The sequence below is a fragment of the Arachis stenosperma genome, chromosome 9, assembly GCF_014773155.1.
Source record: "Arachis stenosperma cultivar V10309 chromosome 9, arast.V10309.gnm1.PFL2, whole genome shotgun sequence".
NCBI lineage: Eukaryota > Viridiplantae > Streptophyta > Magnoliopsida > Fabales > Fabaceae > Arachis > Arachis stenosperma.
The window spans coordinates 33,436,642-33,455,648 of record NC_080385.1 but is presented as its reverse complement, the minus strand read 5'-3'; the positions used below and the strand labels follow the sequence as shown (position 1 = coordinate 33,455,648).

Genomic DNA, 19,007 nt, shown 5'->3' with positions numbered 1-19,007 from the left:
ATAGATGATGAATAAAACATAAAGATAAAGATAGAGATACTTATGGATTTCATTGGTGAGAACTTCAGATAAACGAATGGAGATGCTTGGTCCCTTCCGTCTCTCTGCTTTCCTACTGTCTTCATCCAATCCTTCTTACTCCTTTCCATGGCAAGCTTATGCAAGGGTTTCACCGTTGTCAGTGGCTACCTCCCATCCTCTCATTGGAAATGTTCAACGCACCTTGTCACGGCACGGCTATCCATCTGTCAGTTCTCAATCAGGCCAGAATAGAATCCAGTGATTCTTTTGCGTCTGTCACTAACGCCCCGCCCTCAGGAGTTTAAAGCACGTCACAGTCATTCAATCATTGAATCCTACTCAGAATACCACAGACAAGGTTAGACCTTCTGGATTCTCTTGAATGCCGCCATCAGTTCTTGCCTATACCACGAAGATTCTGATCTCACGGAATGGCTGGCTCGTTTGTCAGGCGAGCGCTCAGTTGTCAGACGATCAACCATGCATCGTGTATCAGGAATCCAAGAGATATTCACCCAATCTAAGGTAGAACGGAGGTGGTTGTCAGTCACACGTTCATAGGTGAGAATGATGATGAGTGTCACGGATCATCACATTCATCAAGTTGAAGAACAAGTGATATCTTGGAACAAGAACAAGCGGAATTGAATAGAAGAACAATAGTAATTGCATTAATACTCGAGGTACAGCAGAGCTCCACACCTTAATCTATGGTGTGTAGAAACTCCACCGTTGAAAATACATAAGAACAAGGTCTAGGCATGGCCGTGAGGCCAGCCCCAAAGTGATCTAAGAACTAGATGTCCAAAGATGATCTAGAGATCTAAAGTGATCAAAAGATGAAAATACAATAGTAAAAGGTCCTATTTATAGAGAACTAGTAGCTTAAGAATGAGTAAATGACATAAAAATCCACTTTCGGGCCCACTTGGTGTGTGCTTGGGATGAGCAATGAAGCATTTTCGTGTAGAGACTCTTCTTGGAGTTAAACGCCAGCTTTTATGCCAATTTGGGCGTTTAACTCCCATTTTGGTGCCAGTTCCGGCGTTTAACGCTGGGAATTCTGAAGGTGACTTTGAACGCCGGTTTGGGCCAACAAATCTTGGGCAAAGTATAGATTATCATATATTGCTGGAAAGCCCAGGATGTCTACTTTCCAACGCCGTTGAGAGCGCGCCAATTGGGCTTCTGTAGCTCCAGAAAATCCACTTCGAGTGCAGGGAGGTTAGAATCCAACAGCATCTGCAGTCCTTGTCAGCCTCTGAATCAGATTTTTGCTCAGGTCCCTCAATTTCAGCCAGAAAATACCTGAAATCACAGAAAAACACACAAACTCATAGTAAAGTCCAGAAAAGTGAATTTTAACTAAAAACTAATAAAAATATACTAAAAACTCAACTAAATATACTAAAAACATACTAAATATTTTTTATCTCGATATTTTCTTGTTTTGTATTTTTTGTTGTTTCTCATATGCATTTTTGAATTCTTAGTGTCTAAATATTAAAAATTTCTAAGTTTGTTGTCTTGCATGTTTTCTTTTCTTAAAAATTTTTCAAAAACAAGTCTTGATGTTCATCTTGATCTTCAAAGTGTTCTTGGTGTTCATCTTGATATTCAAAGTGTTCTTGCATGTATTATGTGTTTTGATCTTAATTTTTCATGTCTTGTGTCAATCTTGTTGTTTACAAAAAAAAAAGAGAAAAACACAAATATGACATCTTTTCTTCTTTTTTCTCTCTCCTCATTAAAAATTTTAAAATAAAAATATCTTTTCCTTATTTTGCTCATAATTTTCGAAAATTTGAGTTGACTTAGTCAAAAATTTTTAAAACTTAGCTATTTCTTATAAGTCAAGTCAAATTTTCAATTTAAAAAAAAATCCTATCTTTTCAAAATTTTTTCAAAAATCAAATCTTTTTTATTTTTTTATTATTTTTGAAAATTTTTAAAATTTAATTTCAAAATCTTTTTCTTATCTTTATTTCAAAATTTCGAAAACTTTACTAACAATTAAAGTGATTGATTCAAAAATTTGAAGTTTGTTACTTTCTTGTTAAGAAAGGTTCAATTTTTAAATTCTAGAGTCATATCTTTTAGTTTCTTGTTAGTCAAGTAATCAATTTTAATTTTAAAAATCAAATCTTTTCCAAAATATCTTTTCAATCATATCTTTTTCGAATCATATCTTTTTCAAAATTGATTTCAAAAATCTTTTCTAACTTCTTATCTTTTCAAAATTGATTTTCAAATCTTTTTCAACTAACTAATTGACTTTTTGTTTGTTTTTTATCTTTTTCAAAACCACCTAACTACTTTTCTCTCTCTAATTTTCAAAAATTACCTACCTCTTTTTCAAAATTCTTTTTTTAACTAATTGTTTCAAATTTTAATTTTTATTTTATTCCTTTACTTAATTTTCGAATTTTAACTTTAATATTTTTCTTTTATTTTAGTTACTTTTCGAAAACTCTTCTCTCTCATCTCTTTCTATTTATTTATTCATTTACTAACACTTCTCTTCATCTTAAAATTCGAACCCCCTCTTTCTCTCTGAGTTCAAATTTTCCTCTTTTCCTTCTTCTATTCTTTTCTTCTTCTACTAACATAAAGGAATCTCTCAACTGTGGTAAAGAGGATCCCTATTATTATTTTTTGTTCCCTTCTTTTTCATATGAGCAGGAGAAAGAACAAGGATATTCTTGTTGAAGCAGATCCTGAACTTGAAAGGACCCTAAGAAGGAAGCTAAGGGAAGCTAAAGCACAACCCTCTGGAGAGGACATGACAGAAATTTTCGAAAAAGAAGAGGAGATGGCAGCCGAAAATAATAACAACAACAATAACGCAAGGATGATGATTGGTGATTATACTACACCTACTTCCAAATTTGATGGAAGAAGCATCTCAATCCCTGCCATTGGAGCAAATAATTTTGAGCTGAAACCTCAACTAGTTGCTCTAATGCAACAGAACTGCAAGTTTCATGGACTTCCATCAGAAGATCCCTATCAGTTTTTAACTGAATTCTTGCAGATCTGTGAGACTGTTAAGACTAATAGAGTAGATCCTGAAGTCTACAGGCTCATGCTTTTCCCTTTTGCTGTAAGAGACAGAGCTAGAACATGGTTGGACTCACAACCTAAAGATAGCCTGGACTCTTGGGATAAGCTGGTCACGGCCTTCTTGGCTAAGTTCTTTCCTCCTCAAACGTTGAGCAAGCTTAGAGTGGATATTCAGACCTTCAAACAAAAAGATGGTGAATCCCTCTATGAAGCTTGGGAAAGATACAAGCAGATGACCAAAAGGTGTCCTTCTGACATGCTTTCAGAGTGGACCATTTTGGATATATTCTATTATGGTCTATCTGAGTTCTCTAAGATGTCACTGGACCATTCTGCAGGTAGATCCATTCACCTAAAGAAAACACCTGTAGAAGCTCAAGAACTCATTGACATGGTTGCAAATAACCAATTCAAGTATACCTGTAAGAGGAATCCTGTGAGTAATGAAACGCCTCAGAAGAGAGGAGTTCTTGAAATTGATGCTCTAAATGCCATATTGGCTCAAAACAAAATGTTGACTCAGCAAGCCAACGTGATTTCTCAAAGTCTGAATGGATGACAAAATGCATCCAACAGTACTAAAAAGGCATCTTCTGAAGAAGAAGCTTATGATCCTGAAAACCCTGCAATGGCAGAGATAAATTACATGGGTGAACCTTTTGGAAACACCTATAATTCCTCATGGAGAAATCATCCAAATTTCTCATGGAAGAATCAACAAAAGCCTCAACAAGGCTTTAATAATGGTGGAAAAAACAGGCTTAGCAATAGCAAGCCTTTTCCATCATCTTCTCAACAATAGACAGAGAATGCTGAGCAGAGCCCCTCTGTCTTAGCAAACATAGTCTTTGATCTATCTAAGGCCACTTTAAGTTTCATGAGGGAAATAAGATCCTCCATTAGAAATTTGGAGGCACAAGTGGGCCAGCTGAGTAAGAAAATCACTGAAACTCCTCCTAGTACTCTCCCAAGCAATACAAAAGAGAGTGCAAGGTCATTTATATAATCAATATGGCCGAATGCACAAAGGAGGAGAAGGACGTGAATCCAAGTGAGGAAGACCTCATGGGACGTCTCCCAGATAAGAAGGAGTTCCCTATTGAGGACCTAAAGGAATCTGAGGCTCAAATAGAGACCATAGAGATTCCATTAAACCTCCTTCTACCATTCATGAGCTCTGAGAACTATTCTTCCTCTGAAGAGGATGAAGATGTAACTGGAGAGCAAGTTGCTCAATATCTAGGAGCCATCATGAAGCTGAATGCCAAGTTGTTTGGTAATGAGACTTGGGAAGGTAAACCTCCCTTGCAAATTATTGAACTAGATACATGGGTTCAGCAAACTCTACCTCAAAAGAAACAAGATCCTGGTAAATTCTTAATACCCTATACCATAGGCACCATGACCTTTGAGAAGGCTCTGTGTGACCTGGGATCAGGTATAAATCTTATGCCACTCTCTGTAATGGAGAAGTTGGGGATCTTTGAGGTACAAGCTGTAACGACCCAACTTCCAGAACGTCATGATCGTACCGAAAGGAAGGCGTTACCAACCTGCTTTCCTTTATTAACTATTTACTATTGAGCCTCTAGTTCGATATCGTGATTCAGTTTTAGCAAAAATACCGGAAAATTTTTGTTTTTATTTATCAAATCATATAGCAAACATCACCAAGTAATAATAATCACATAATTACTAATAATAATATCTGTCATACAAAAGATTTCCAATAAACCTTAGATACAAATCCTATCCCTCTGTATAGAATAAAAATGTTAAGCAATAAGAGCGAGGGAACTTCTATGAAAATAACTCAAGTCATAAACTTAACTCATAAATAAGATCTATAATCGCCTGCAGCTTCAAACGGAGTCTTCGAATCTGTGTCACTGAAAAGGGTGGAAATTTATGGGGTGAGAACAAACCACACGTTCTCAGTAGGGAATGGGAATGCCGTAAAAGTAATGATTAACATGCAAATAATTAACTTTGCTTAATAAACCATCTTTGTAAAACCCTTTGAAAAACTTGTCAATCTTACTTTAGTTAAATAATTACTTTCTTTGAATTTCTAAACCCAAAACTGATCTCAATTGCAAAACTTGTCATATTAAATACCTTTCAACCACATAATTGATTCAAAGTCATAACAACAGATATTAATCATCTCTATCCATTCACAACCTACTAGCACAGGTAAGAAACTCAATTCAACACACAAACAAATCACAATAAGACAAACAACACAATCACAAACAAATAATACAAGCAATACAACCAAATGCAAATACACAATTAATATGATGCATGTCTGTCCTAAGCAGGCCATGAGCTCACGTGTCGGTTTACACCCTGCATCCCGACATTACCTAGGAACAAGTCCCAGATATGGCTTCCCTTTGTGTCCTTAGTGCATATGTGTCGGTGGTAAGAATACCACTCCTTCGTGACTACCGGCAGTCGGCGCAAAGCCCGACCCCATAATATACGCACAAGGGGAAACAGTGATCTTCAGTTCGTGGGCGTCCCCGAGATCAATTCACAAACAAAACAGAGATCTTCAGTTCGTGGGTTATTCCCCGAGATCAATACACAATAATAAAACAGAGATCTTCAGTTCGTGGGTTTCCCCGAGATCAATACATAACAAACACGATCTTCAGCTCGTGGGCTATACCCGAGATCAATACACAGCAAACAATGATCTTCAGTTCGTGGGTTATACCCGAGATCAATACACAGCAAACAATGATCTTCAGTTCGTGGGTTATACCCGAGATCAATACACAGCAAACAATGATCTTCAGTTCGTGGGTTATACCCGAGATCAACATACAACAATTCATGGGTTATTCCCGTAATCAATGATTATCAGTCCGTGGGTTTTTCCCGCTTATAAAACAAATAACAATTTATGGGTTTCCCCGAGATCAATGATCATTCAGTTCGTGGGTACTTCCCGAATTTAACCAATTATCAGTTCTGGGTTCCCCCGTAGTTAAACAACTAACAGTTCGTGGGGTTTTCCCGCCTTTTATCACTTTTCATTATCCTTTTCTCAATCTCAACAATCCACAACTCAATCTTCATTCTCTCTTTCCCTTTGAAACCTTAATACATCTTAAACCTTTCTTAACTTTCTCAAATAAAACTTCAGATTTTATAAAATTCCGGCAGCACCTCCCCTAAAACTCGGACTTAGCCACCCTTACGGGTTCCCTCTTTCTCAACATTTCATCAGCCTCTTTCAGCTATTGCCACAACAATATATTCTCAAAACATTTGATAATAGTATATAAAATCTATTTCTTAAAATACAATATCAAAAATAATTACTAACAACTTGGCAGCCTGATTTCCATTTTGTTTTTAAAATACCAAATGAATTTGGAATTGCGCAAACTTTATATCCATGCGACCGTCTCGGATTAAGCTTTCTATTAAATTAAAAATCATAATTTTTCGCTGACTATAGCTCCGGGAATATAAGCAAAATCGGGACTGTTCTGCAGTGTTTTAAAACCAGCAGACAGCAGCACCATACAACATTTGAAATTTCATATAAAATCCAAATTAAATCCAACTACCTTCAAAATTAATGTGGTTAAACATAACTCATCCAAATTTCTTTCTCAATTGGTTCCAGGGTCATACCATTTTTAATGAAGGAGTTACATAGCTTGGAAGTTAGGTAATTTTCTGCAGAATTCTGTTTTACAAATCATTGAACACAACCTCTTCCAAGTCCCATAACTCACTTATTAAAACCTGGAAAGTCCTAAAATTTAAATCACATATACTAAACATACTTAATTTTCACCTCCAATTGGTTGCATCTCAATATCTATCCAGGATCAAAAGTTATAAACTCCCAAAGTTACTAATTTAAGAAAACCGAATCTGGCTTTTTCTGCATAACGCATCACCCTTCAAAAATTCATATCTTTAAAACTACAAGTCCAATTGTTCTAAAATTTTACGGCATTTAAATAATAGGAATAAAGTTTTATTTAAAATTGGTTCCATATCAAAATTCAAACTACAGAATTTTCAATAGAGGAATCAAGTTACTGCTGTGTTCAGCATTCTGCAGAAAACCAGATTTGACACCCATGACTCAAAAGTTCACCATAGATCATAAACTTAGTGAAAAAGCCTCAAATTCAGCAGTCCAGTTCCCTATATTCCCTGGCTCAATCCGGACTTGGTCTTACACAATTCCGAGAATCACAGAAATAGTTGTAGCTTTTCAAAGTGTCCGGCTTCTTTTAAACATAATGCAGAAAATCAAGTTTTACACTTTAACTTTGAAAAATCATAACTAGTTCTATAATTAATTCAAACTTCTCAAAATTGAGTCTCAACAACAACTTTTCATATTTCTTGTTCTTTTAAAAGTTACTTAGTTATTAGCAAAGTTACCATTTCATTCTAAAGATCATATTTTAAGAAAATAGTTTAGTGGTCAACCTTCAATTCTTTAACCGTCCTCAAAATCAACCCTAATTAGACTTAAATCAACAATAACAACCAACTCAACATAATCAACTAAAATCTGAATTTCCAATAACTCTGAAATAATCAGAAGGCAGTCACAATTGAACCATTATCACAACAATTCCAAACCGAGCTCAAGCTTGAATCAGTTCAATACTCAGTACAATATTATCCAGTCAAATTAACATATCAAGTAACCAATAATTTCTCAAACAAGAGTGCAACAATATCCACCATCATCAATTACATTTCAATTTCACAACTAAATCATGAAATCCGCATAACCAGGAATTCGAATAATTAGTCACTTTCAAACAATTCAATTTTGGTGGCTCACAAATCACAATTCACAGCCTCAAATCAGAATCAGTTTTAACACCACACCAACCTTACACCCACAACCTCATTCCAAACTTAATCCCACCAACCAATCTCTCATAACAAAAGCATACATTTACAGCCATTCCCATTCATCAAATATCCCCTTCAACATCAAACAAGTCAATAATTCATTCAAAATCAGAATCTCAACCAATTCATCGCAGAATCAATAATTCAGTCACATTTCACAACCGCATCTAATTTCAATTATAATTCAAAGTAATCACAGCCACATTTAATTCAAATCATAACTCAGAAAAATCACAATAGCTAACCATTCTCGAACACATTTCAAGTCATTTTTATCAATTAAGAAATTCTTAACTATTATTAACCATTTGCACTTATCCAATAACTTTGTAGGCATTCTAAATTAAAAACGTTAAATCCCCTACCTCAATTAGCCGGAATCGTATTATTTGACGTAACAATTTCCTTTATCCCCAATTTGTGGCAGGTAGTCACTCCAATACGATTGGAACGGCAGCGGCATCACCCACAACTCTAGTAACAGCAACAACAATTTTGAAAGGGAATTTAATAGAGGCTGAAGCAAATGCAAGGGTAAAACAGAACAGATCATCAAAGGGGCAGTAATTAGAATATTGATTGTAGAACAAAACCTATCTTACCAAAAGAAATACAGGAATGGAACAGCAGCTCTGGTACTCGGGAAAACAGAAACCAGAGAGCAGAGCATACGTCCTAGCAGTAGCAGCACCAATCCAATCGGTTAGAACAGCAGGGACACCAACGAAATAAGAACGACAAAACAAAAGAGAAGCAGAACAGGGTCGAGAATATCAGAGGAAAATACAGGATTGCAACAGAACAACTGGGGTTCAGAGGTAGTGGTTCTCATGGCTATGACTTAACTGACTCACCATGAACGACAACGGCGACCAGGAATTCCGGCGATAGCGGCGGCAGAGGAATGGTTCCTTCCCTGCGCGTCTCCTTTCTCACACGTCTCGTCCTCCACGGCGGCGCCGAAACTCAGGACGACAACACGAGCTCAGGTTTCATAGACGGAACGGCGGTGATGGCGAGCTACACAGCGGTTGGGTGCGACGACTCCTCTTCTTCACGTCGTCCCTGGCTCGCGGCACTCTCTCCTCTCGAACGGGTCTGCTCGACAGCGGCGGCGAGGAGCACGGCGGTACCTCATCCTCCTCTCTGCATCGGCGGCGACGGCGTGTTCCAGTACAGCAGCAGTGACGGCGGACAGTCCCCCGCCCCTCCCTTCTCTTCTCCGTTCCCTTACTCTCCCTCTCTGATTTCCTATTTTCTGAAATGGTTGCTGAAGGGGTGAAAGGGGGGTGGGCTGCAGATGTGGTGAGAGGGCCTAGGGTTAGGGTTTTTCAATTTGGGAATTAGGGTTTGTGATTCAATTTGGGAATTAGGGATTTTATAAAGTAATATGGATAGATATGAATAGATATTTTGATAAAATTGGAGGACAGGATAATTTTAAAATCAAATGTACTCTATTAAAAATATTTAGGAACATTATTTATCAACATATTGCTAAGTTAAATCAATTATTTCTAATTTACATTATAAAATGAACAAGTTAATTATATTTTGTAAAGTACAATTTAAATTCAAATATCAATTTTCTAGATTAAATCATACAAATCTCTATTACTTTTCTATCTCTGAAACTTTAATTTCAATTTATAAAGTGATTAATCATAATAAAAGTTGTACATAAATATTAATTGACTTAAACTTAAAATATTTATAAAAATTAATCTAATAATTTCTAGTAAATTAATTCCTAAGAGTTCAAATTAATAACATAATTTATTCAAAATAGAATTTATTTAAATTAAATTATACAATGCTTTCTTATTTTTCAATTACCAAAATTATAATTTCAATCATACCAAATATCTAATAAAATTTATATAAAAATTCTAATTAATTTAAACTCCAATTATCATGAAACTCCATTTAATTACCTTTAGCAAAATAATTTTCTTAAAATAAATCACAAATAACTAATTATTTGATTTTCAAAAACTAGGGTTGTTACACAAGCTGCAAGAATCTCATTAGAGATGGCAGACAAATTAATAAAACAAGCTTATGGATTGGTAGAGGACGTGTTAGTGAAGGTTAAAGGCCTTTACATCCCTGCTGATTTCATAATCTTAGACACTAGGAAGGATGAGAATGAATCCATTATTCTTGGAAGACCCTTCCTAGACATAGTAGGAGCTGTGATTGATGTTGCACAGAGGAGAATTAGTCCTTCAATTGAATGGGGACTACCTTGTATTTAAAGCTCAGGGATCTTCCTCTGCAGCCATGGAGAGGAAGCATGAAATGCTTCTCTCAATACAGAGTAAAACAAAGCCCCCACAATCAAACTCTAAGTTTGGTGTTGGGAGGCCACAACCAAACTCTAAGTTTGGTGTTGAACCCCCACATTCAAACTCTAAGTTTGGTGTTGGAAGGTCCCAACAATTCTCTAATGATCTATGAGCTCCATGAGAGCTCACTGTCAAGCTATTGACATTAAAAAAGTGCTTATTGGGAGGCAACCCAATTTTTATTTATCTATATTTCTATTGTTCTTTTATGTTTTATTAGATTTATGATCATGTGGAGTCACAAAATAATTACAAAAATTAAAAACAGAATAAAAAATAGCAGAAGATAAAGCACACCCTGGAGGAGGAGCTTACTGGCGTTTAAACGCCAGTAAGGAGCATCTAGCTGGCGTTCAACGCCATAACAGAGCATAAATCTGGCATTGAATGCCAGAAACAAGCAGCAATCTGGCATTTAAACGCCAGTATTGCACCCTGAGGAAAGCTGGCGTTTAACGCCAGCAACAAGCATTAGGCTGGCGTTAAATGCCAAAAACATGCTACATTTGGGCGTTTAACGCCAGAAACAAGCTTCAGTCTGGTGTTAAACACCAGGATTGCATGCAGAGGGCGTTTTACACGCCTAATTATTGCAGGGATGGTAAATCTTTGAACCTCAGGATTTGTGGACCCATAGGATCACCTCAGGATCTGTGGACCACACAGGATCCCTTCACCAATCACCTCAATCTCTCTTCCCCATCACCTCTTCACCACTCACATCCATCCACTCTTCCCCATAAACCCCACCTACCTTCAAATTCTAAATCTCTTTCCCACTCAAACCCACCCTAAATGATCGAACCCCATTACCTCTCCCTCCACTATATAAACCCATCCATCCTTCTTCATTTTCACACAACACAACCCCCTCTTCTCCCCCTTGGCCGAATACACATCTCTCTCCCTCTCCTCTATATCTTCTTTTTCTTTATCTATTCTTTCTTCTTTTACTCGAGGATGAGCATCATTCTAAGTTTGGTGTGGTAAAAGCATAGCCTTTTGGTTTTTCCATAACCATTTATGGCACCTAAGGCTGGAGAAACCTCTAGAAAGAGGAAAAGAAAGACAAAAGCTTCCACCTCCGAGTCATGGGAGATGGAGAGATTCATCTCAAGGGTCCATAGCTCAGTAGTAGAGTATTTGACTGCACATCAAGAGAGCCCACTCATGGACCTCAACAAGAGCATGAGGAATTCCCTCATCAAGAAATCCCTGAGATACCTCAGGGGATACATTTTCCTCCACACAATTATTGGGAGCAACTAAGGATAAGAGCACCAAAATCACTAGGGATCAAACAACAGAGGCAAGGAAGAGACATAGAGGAGCTCAAGAGCACCTTTGGTTCTTCAAGAGGAAGACGCTACCCACACTAAGGTGGACTCATTCCTTAATCTCCTTGCTCTTATTTTACTGTTTTTCTATTTTTGAGCTTCATGTTTATCTTTTTTGAGTCTTTACTACATGATCATTGGTGTCTAGTGTCTATGTCTTAAGGCTATGAATAATTCCATGAATTCTTCACCTTTCTTAAATGAAAAATGTTTTTAATACAAAAGAACAAGAAGTACATGAGTTTCGAATTCATCCTTGAAATTAGTTTAATTATATTGATATGGTGATAATACCTTTTGTTTTCTGAATGAATGCTTAAACAGTGCATATTTTTTATCTTGTTGTTTATGAATGTTAAAATTGTTGGCTCTTGAAAGAATGATGAAAAAGAGAAATGTTATTAATGATCTGAAAAATCATAAAATTGATTATTGAAGAAAGAAAAAGTTGTGAATAACAAAAGCTTGCAAAAAAATGGCGAAAAAAAAAAAGCAAGCAGAAAAAGCCAATAGCCCTTAAAACCAAAAGGCAAGGGTAAAAAGGATCCAAGGCTTTGAGCATCAATGTATAGGAGGGCCCAAGGAAATAAAATCCATGCCTAAGCGGCTAAATCAAGTTGTCCCCCTAACCATATGCTTGTGGCATGCAGGTCCAAGTGAAAAGCTTGAGACTGAGTGGTTAAAGTCGTGATCTAAAGCAAAAGAGTATGCTTAAGAGCTCTGGATACCTCTAACTGGGGACTTTAGCAAAGCTGAGTCACAATCTGAAAAGATTCACCCAGTCATGTGTCTGTGGCATTTATGTATCTGGTGGTAATACTGGAAAATAAAGTGCTTAGGGCCACGGCCAAGACTCATAAAAGTAGCTGTGTTCAAAAATCAACATACTTAACTAGGAGAATTAATAACACTATCTGAACTCTGAGTTCCTATAGATGCCAATCATTCTGAACTTCAAAGGATAAAGTGAGATGCCAAAACTGTTCAGAAGCAAAAAGCTACAAGTCCCGCTTATCTAATTATAACTAATATTCATTGATATTTTGAGATTTATAGTATATTCTCTTTTTTTTATCCTATTTGATTTTCAGTTGCTTGGGGACAAGCAACAATTTAAGTTTGGTGTTGTGATGAGCGGATAATTTATACGCTTTTTGGCATTATTTTTAGGTAGTTTTTAGTAGGATCTAGCTACTTTTAGGGATGTTTTCATTAGTTTTTATGTGAAATTCACATTTCTGGACTTTACTATGAGTTTGTGTGTTTTTCTGTGATTTCAGGTATTTTCTAGCTGAAATTGAGGGACCTGAGCAAAAATCTGATTTAGGCTGAAAAAGGACTGCTGATGTTGTTGGATTCTGACCTCCCTGCACTTGAGATGGATTTTCTGGAGCTACAGAACTCCAAATGGCGCGCTCTTAACTGCGTTGGAAAGTACACATTCAGAGCTTTCCAGAAATACATAATAGTTCATACTTTATTCGAGTTTAGATGACGCAAACTGGTGTTCAATGCCAGTTCCATGCTGCATTCTAGAGTAAAACGCCAGAAACACGTCACAAACCAAAGTTATACTCCAAAAACACGTTACAACTTAGTGTTTAACACCAAGAGAAGCCTCTGCACGTGTAAATCTCAAGCTCAGCCCAAGCACACACCAAATTGGGCCCCGGAAGTGGATTTCTGCATTTAGACTTATTTTTGTAAATCCTAGTAACTAGTCTAGTATAAATAGGACATTTTACTATTGTATTAGACATCTTGGTATCTATCTTCGAACGTGTAGTTCTTAGACTTTGGGGGCTGGCCATTCGACCATGCCTGAACCTTGATCACTTATGTATTTTCAACGGTGGAGTTTCTACACACTATAGATTAAGGGTGTGGAGCTCTGCTGTACCTCGAGTTTTAATGAAATTACTACTATTTTCTATTCGATTCAGCTTATTCTTGTTCTAAGATATTCGTTGCACTTCAACATGATGAATGTGATAATCCGTGATACTCATCATCATTCTCACCTATGAACGCGTGACTGACAACCACTTCCGTTCTACCTTAGAACGAGCGAGTGTCTCTTGGATTCCTTAATCAAAGTCTTCGTGGTATAAGCTAGAACTCTTTGGCGGCCATTCTTGAGAATCCGAAAAGTCTAAACCTTGTCTGTGGTATTTTGAGTAGGATTCAAGGATTGAATGACTGTGACGAGCTTCAAACTCGCGATTGTTGGGCATGGTGACAGACGCAAAAGAATCAATGGATTCTATTCCGACATGATCGAGAACCGACAGATGATTAGTCGTGCTATGACAAAGCATTTGGACAATTTTCAATGAGAGGATGGGAAGTAGAAATTGACAACGGTGATGCCCTACATACAGCTTGCCATGAAAAGGAGTAAGAAAGATTGAAGGAAGGCAGTAGGAAAGCAGAGATTCAACAGGAACAAAACAGCTCCATACACTTATTTGAAATTCTCACCAATGATTTACATAAGTATCTCTATCTTTATTTTATGCTTTGTTTATTATTATTTTCGAAAACTCCATAACCATTTATTATCCGCCTAACTGAGATTTACAAGATGACCATAGCTTGCTTCATACCAACAATCTCCGTGGGATCGACCTTTACTCACGTAAGGTTTATTACTTGGACGACCCAGTGCACTTGCTGGTTAGTTGTGCAAAGTTGTGAAGAATGTGAGTGAACCATAGTAGTATGCACCAAGTTTTTGGAGCCATTGCTAAGAATTGTTCAAGTTATGAAAAGAGTAAATCACAATTTTGCCTATCACCTGACCTGTTTGAATTAGGTTCGGTTCTTGGTGAACGTTTAGTTTCACTTGTGTAAGCTTCATCAAATTTCTCCTCAAGTGTAGGAACATATCCAATACTAGATTTGTTGGATGTGGATTTAGTATTTGATGAAGAAGCCACAAATTTTATAGAGGAATCATTAAAAACTGCACTTTCCTTGGTTATGTAACCTAACTAGATTTTTCAAACAATGGTCTTTGGCATGCAAGTAATTTGTCCAAGTTACTAGAACTTTGAGCAAATTTTGCTAAGTCACCATTCAGCCCTTTTAATCATATCATTTAATCTTTCATTTTCAGCAATTAACTCTTGAAAAGGATCCACAATGTGCTTTCCTTTTAATTTTTCAAGTTTAGATTTTAGAAATCTATTTTCTTCAATAATTTCCAAAGCACATTCAGTTTCCTTCACCTTTTCTCTCAAAAAATCATTTTCTACTTTCAATGTATCTTTTTGAGCTTTGGACAGTTTAACTTGAAGTGTCCAGCCTCCTTGCAATGATCACACCTCACCTTGCTCAAGTCCATTTTGTGTTCCTTTGAGCTTGAACCCTTGTACTTGCCCTTATTCTTCAATTCATCATCCTTCTAAATCTCCTAACAAAAAACATAAACTCATCATCTGAAATACCATCACTAGACTCACTCTCTTTTGATTCTATTTTTACCTTGAGGGCTATTCCCTTTTTCTTTTAGTCCGGGTTTGTGTGTGTGGTTTCATAAGTAAGGAGTTTTCCTCTCAACTCATCATATGTTATAGGGCTTAGGTTATTGCTCTCGGCTAGGACAGTGGCAGTGGTTTCCTATTCTTTTGTGAGGCTTCTAAGAAGTTTTCTCACTAGCGTTTGTTCTGAGTAGTTTGTACCCAGAGCATCAAGGTTGTTGATTATGATTGAGAATCTCTCAAACACTTCATCAATGCTTTCTCTATCCTTCATGTTAAACATCTCGTACTCTTTTCGCAGCATATCAATCCTCATTTCTTTAACCTGTTTAGTGCCTTCGTGTGTAACCTATAATTTTTCCCAAATTTTTTTGGCTGTCTTGCATCTAGACACCTTTCGGTACTCTTCAAAGCTGATAGCACAGTGAAGAAGGTTGAGGGTTTTAGCATTCAGCTCCATCTTCTTCTTATCGTCTTCATTCCATTCAGCTTCTTCTTTTGGAGTCACCACTCCATCAGCACTTGTTTTTGTTGGGATCTTGGGACCGCTCACAACAATCTTTCATATGTTGTAGTCAATGGATTGGATGAAGATTCTCATCCTCTATTTTCAGTAGGCATAGTTCTTCCCGTTGAAGAAAGGAGGCCTGTTGTTTGACTGGCTGGTGCACGAAATTGTGATCACTACTTTTCACAACTCAAATAATCCCCGGTAATGAATCCAAAAACTTGGTGCTCAATACCATGGCATAAACACAACTTCGCACAACTAACCAGCAAGTGCACTGGGTCGTCCAAGTAATAAACCTTACGCGAGTAAGGGTCGATCCCACGGAGATTGTTGGTATGAAGCAAGCTATGGTCATCTTGTAAATCTCAGTCAGGCAGACTCAAATGGTTATGAATTATTTATGAATAAAACATAAAGATGGAGATAGAGATACTTATGTAATTCATTGGTGAGAACTTCAGATAAGCGAATGGAGATGCTTTGTCCCTTCCGTCTCTCTGCTTTCCTACTGTCTTCATCCAATCCTTCTTACTCCTTTCCATGGCAAGCTGTATGTTGGGCATCACCGTTGTCAATGGCTACAGTCCCGTCCTCTCAGTGGAAATGTTCAACGCACCCTGTCACGGCATGGCTATCCAGCTGTCGGTTCTCGATCATGTCGGAATAGAATCCAGTGATTCTTTTGCGTCTGTCACTAACGCCCCACAATCGCGAGTTTGAAGCTCGTCACAGTCATTCAATCATTGAATCCTACTCAGAATACCACAGACAAGGTTTAGACCTTCCGGATTCTCTTGAATGCCGCCATCAATTCTAGCTTATACCACGAAGATTCCGATTAAAGAATCCAAGAGATAAACATTCAAGCCTTGTTTGCTTGTAGAACGGGAGTGGTTGTCAGGCACGCGTTCATAAGTGAGAATGATGATGAGCGTCACATAATCATCACATTCATCAAGTTCTTGAGAGCGAATGAATATCTTGGAATAAGAACAAGCTGAATTGAATAGAAGAACAATAGTAATTGCATTAATACTCGAGGTACAGCAGAGCTCCACACCTTAACCTATGGTGTGTAGAAACTCCACCGTTGAAAATACATAAGAACAAGGTCTAGGTATGGCCGTGAGGCCAGCCTCATGATCTAAGATAGCATAAGACTAAAGATAGCTACCAAGATGAAAATACAATAGTAAAAGGTCCTACTTATAGGGAACTAGTAGCTTAAGAATTACAAAGATAAGTAAAAGACATAAAAATCCACTTTCGGGCCCACTTGGTGTGTGCTTGGGCTGACCATTGAAGCATTTTCGTGTAGAGACTCTTCTTGGAGTTAAACGCCAGCTTTTGTGCCAGTTTGGGCGTTTAACTCCCATTCTTGTGCCAGTTCCGGCGTTTAACGCCGGGCATTCTTGAGCTGATTTGGAATGCCGGTTTGGGCCATCAAATCTTGGGCAAAGTATGGACTATTATACATTGCTGGAAAGCCCAGGATGTCTACTTTCCAAAGCTGTTGAGAGCGCGCCAATTGGGCTTCTGTAGCTCCAGAAAATCCACTTCGAGTGCAGGAAGGTCAGAATCCAACAGCATCTGCAGTCCTTTTAGTCTCTGAATTAGATTTTTGCTCAGATCCCTCAATTTCAGCCAGAAAATACCTGAAATCACAGAAAAACACATAAACTCATAGTAAAGTCCAGAAAAGTGAATTTTAACTAAAAACTAATAAAAAATATACTAAAAACTAACTAAATCTACTAAAAACATACTAAAAACAATGCCAAAAAGCGTACAAATTATCCGCTCATCACAACACCAAACTTAAATTGTTGCTTGTCCCCAAGCAACTGAAAATCAAATAAGATAAAGAGAAGAGAATATGTAATGAATTCCAAAAACATCTATGAAGATCAGTATTAATTAGATGAGCGGGGCTTTTAGCTTTTTGCCTCTGAACAGTTTTGGCATCTCACTCTATCCTTTGAAATTCAGAATGATTGGCTTCTATAGGAACTCAGAATCCAGATAGTGTTATTGATTCTCCTAGTTAAGTATGATGATTCTTGAACACAGCTACTTTATGAGTCTTGGCCGTGGCCCAAAGCACTCTGTCTTCCAGTATTACCACCGGATACATACATGCCACAGACACATAATTGGGTGAACCTTTTCAGATTGTGACTCAGCTTTGCTAGAGTCCCCAATTAGAGGTGTCCAGGGTTCTTAAGCACACTCTTTTTGCCTTGGATCACAACTTTATTTCTTTCTTTTTCTTTCTTTTTCTCTTTCTCTCTTTTTTTTCGTTTTTCTCCTTTTTTTCGCATAAACTCCCTTTTTTTTTTGCATTCACTGCTTTTTCTTGCTTCAAGAATCATTTTTATGATTTTTCAGATCCTCAGTAACTTGTCTCCTTTTTCATCATTCTTTCAAGAGCCAACAATTTTAACATTCATGAACAACAAATTCAAAAGACATATGCACTGTTCAAGCATACATTCAGAAAACAAAAGTATTGCCACCACATCAAAATAATTAATCTGTTATAAAATCTGAAATTCATGCAATTCTTCTCTTTTTTCAATTAAGAACATTTTTTTTTTTAAGAAAGGTGATGGATTCATAGGACATTCATAACTTTAAGGCATAGACACTAAGACACTAATGATCATAAGACACAAACATAGATAAACATAAGCATGATTTTTCGAAAAACAGAAAAATAAGGAACAAGGAAATTAAAGAACGGGTCCACCTTAGTGATGACGGCTTGTTCTTCCTCTTGAAGGTCTTATGGAGTGCTTGAGCTCCTCAATGTCTCTTCCTTGCCTTTGTTGCTCCTCTCTCATGATTCTTTGATCTTCTCTAATTTCATGGAGGAGGATGGAATGTTCTTGGTGCTCCACCCTTAGTTGTCCCATGTTGGAACTCAATTCTCCTAGGGAGGTGTTGATTTGCTCCCAATAGTTTTGTGGAGGAAGGTGCATCCCTTGAGGTATCTCAGGGACTTCATGATGAGTGGGGTCTCTTGTTTACTCCATCCTTTTTTTAGTGATGGACTTGTCCTCATCAATGAGAATGTCTCCTTCTATGTCAATTCCAACTGAATAACAGAGGTGACAAATGAGATGAGGAAAGGCTAACCTTGCCAAGGTAGAGGACTTGTCCGCCACCTTATAGAGTTCTTGGGCTATAACCTCATGAACTTCCACTTTCTCTCCAATCATGATACTATGAATCATGATGGCCCGGTCTAAAGTAACCTCGGACCGGTTGCTAGTGGGAATGATTGAGCGTTGGATAAACTCCAACCATCCCCTAGCCACGGGCTTGAGGTCATGCC

At 37.3% G+C, this 19,007-nt stretch overlaps 1 long non-coding RNA gene and 1 other non-coding gene across 2 annotated transcripts; both read right to left on the bottom strand.

Moving 5' to 3' along the window:
- Positions 1-1,339: 1,339 nt before the first annotated feature.
- Positions 1,340-9,327, bottom strand: LOC130950576 (uncharacterized). The gene is made up of 4 exons (XR_009073637.1): positions 8,847-9,327; positions 8,595-8,667; positions 8,358-8,466; positions 1,340-4,973 (listed from the first exon to the last, which is right to left on the bottom strand). It is a non-coding gene; the product is annotated as an uncharacterized LOC130950576 (long non-coding RNA).
- On the bottom strand, positions 3,239-3,346 carry LOC130953564 (small nucleolar RNA R71). Its single transcript, XR_009075733.1, has one exon. It is a non-coding gene; the product is annotated as a small nucleolar RNA R71 (small nucleolar RNA).
- Positions 9,328-19,007: the final 9,680 nt, after the last annotated feature.